Source organism: Cebus imitator, unplaced genomic scaffold (genome assembly GCF_001604975.1).
Source record: "Cebus imitator isolate Cc_AM_T3 unplaced genomic scaffold, Cebus_imitator-1.0 Scaffold538, whole genome shotgun sequence".
Lineage (NCBI taxonomy): Eukaryota > Metazoa > Chordata > Mammalia > Primates > Cebidae > Cebus > Cebus imitator.
In genome coordinates, this window is record NW_016107853.1 from 1,953,131 (window position 1) to 1,955,698 (window position 2,568).

Below are 2,568 nucleotides of genomic sequence, written 5' to 3' on the forward strand. Positions count from 1 at the left end.
ATTATGGCACCCCATTTGTAAATAAAGTTTTACTGGAACAAGGCCATGGCGTGTTGTTTATGTATTGTCAATGGCTGCTTTTGTGCTTCAGACAGCAGCGTAGACAAGTTATGACAGAGAGAGTAGGTTTAAAAACCTAAAATATCTACTTTCTGGCCCTTTATAGAAAAGGTTTGCCAATCTTTACCCCAAACTTTTAAGTGGTAATGTCATTTAGAACATCTTTGTGCATGTAATTTTTCATACCTTGTACAATTTAAACAACATTGACAAAGTGGAATAACTGGGTCTAATGAATGAAGACATTTCTAAGGCTGATACTGTCCCACACTAGCTCTCTTGTAACATTCATAATAAAGGCGGTGGTGAGGAGAATGAAAAGGAAGGCCCAGAACTCTTGCAGGTAGCACGTCTCCTGTCCCTGTTACTCAAGACATGTAAGTTTGCACTCTGAATGAACATATTTTGAGTTTTGATTTAAAGTTAACCAAAAAAAAAGTAATAACAGTAATTGCAACAAGAAGACCAATTGAAAGACATCTTTTACTTTCTACTGGAGAGGGAAAAGCAGACAGAAGTAGGTGACAAGGTATACATAAAATGCCATTCCAAGATAGCTGCAGTAGCCAAAAGGCACTGGGAGAGCTGAGTAAGAGAGCGAGATGGCGGTCTCAACCATGAGCTGGCAGTGGCCGCAATAACAAAGAGGCAACTATGAGTGTGGGATGACAAGCAGCACACAGGTTCCACCGTCTGAACACATCCTAGACATAAGCCTATATACAACCGGAATTAAACTGTCTCTAGGTAAGAGTGTTTTAAAGAAACCACCCTTTGGGAAGCTGAGGCGGGCAGATCACAAGGTCAGGAGATCGAGACCACCACACCCAGCTAATTTTTCCATTTTTAGTAGAGATGGGGTTTCACCATGTTGGCCAGGATGGTCTCGATCTCCTGACCTTGTGATCCGCCCACCTCGGCCTTCCAAAGTGCTGGGATTACATCGTGAGCCACTGCGCCCAGGCCCTATATATTTGTTTTGTTTTTTTCTTTTCTAAAGAAAAGCAGGTTTTCTTTCCCTTTTTTTTTTTTTTTTTTTTTGAGATGGAGTCTTGCTCTGTTGCCCAGGCTGGAATGCAGTGGTACCATTTCAGATCACTGCAACCTCCACCTCCAGGGTTCAAGCAATTCTCCTGCATCAGGCTCCTGAGTAGCTGGGAATACAGGCACCCACCATCACGCCCAGCTAATTTTTGTATTTTTAGTAGAGACAGGGTTTTGCCATCTTGGCCAGGATGGTCTCAATCTCTTGACCTCCTGATCTGCCTACCTCGGCCTCCCAAAGTGCTGAGATTACAGGCGTGAGCCACCGCGCTCGGCCATTTTTCTTCTACCTGGGGAAGTTTTATTCTTCAGAATGAAAACCTTATGGAATGGAGAAGTCAACCCACATGTTCAAAGTCAACCCTGACTGTCTCTGAGACAAAAGATAAAGCAGTCTGATGGGTCTCAAATCCAATCTTGTATGAATAAAACAAGCATCAGGAAACGTAGATGTCATCTTCTAAGCGGAATATTCTGAGGGTCTGGCAGCAGAAATCCATCAGTAAGCTTATAATAGACTATTGTAGAATCAGACTCCACTATGGCCAAAGTAAAAGACATCGGCAAATCTGGATCACCTTGCAACATTCAAGACGCTGTCAAGATCTCCCTTACCCTGTTATGGCTGAGGGAAGCCGTGAAGGGGACAGGCACCACAGTCTGGAGCCCCTCCCCTTCTATCTCAGTACCGACAAGGCAGGTGAGCTGGCTTCTGGTAATCCCACACAGTTTACTTCATGCCAGCTTTTGCTTTCCATGGGGTCCAGGTAAACCAAGAATGCTATATAAACTTGGGGGGCATCTCCTGTATCTAATTCCATCATTTCGAAATACTTAGGGTGGGTGCCCATCCAGTCATCTTCCGGGGCCCACGAGGGAGCTCCACTGCCATCGCCAAAGCCACGAATGCCGCCCCGACCCAGGCGGGGGTGCTGCGGGGGGTGGGCTCGGAATGGCCGCGCTCCTCCATGCCTGCTGGCGTGGCACTTCCGTGGTGCACACGTCATTCTAAGACTATTCTTGCTGGTGCTATTTAAGAAGTCCTGTTCTAAAGTGGGGCGCCAAGATTGCTGGAGAGGCCAGCACCGGAATGCAGTTCCCAGCGAATGAGAGAGACACAGGGGGCTAGACGGCTTGGCGATTCCAAACGAGGTGCCGGGTTCGTTTCTGCGGGACTGAGAGGGCACTGAAAATAGGCCCAGGGAAGGAGCTGCAGGATGAGAGCCGTCCAGAGGTGCAAATCAAGACGGGGGTGGCGGGGGCGCGTCCCCACCTGAAACGTGCAGCTGGCTGGGAGGGCCAGCGGACTTCACCCCCTCGGTGCTCCGTTTCCGATCCTGTGCTTACCGCATCCCTCCTGCAACCCACGTCCACGAGAGCCCGGCGAGACGGTGGGGCGCCGTGGGTAGTCGATGCAAATATGAGCCGCGGCTACTGTGGGGCGCAGCAAGTTGTCACAGGGAC

At 48.4% G+C, this 2,568-nt stretch overlaps 1 pseudogene; it reads right to left on the reverse strand.

Moving 5' to 3' along the window:
* Window positions 1-1,465: 1,465 nt before the first annotated feature.
* On the reverse strand, window positions 1,466-2,074 carry LOC108293467 (annotated as a pseudogene).
* Between the last annotated feature and the right edge of the window lie 494 nt (window positions 2,075-2,568).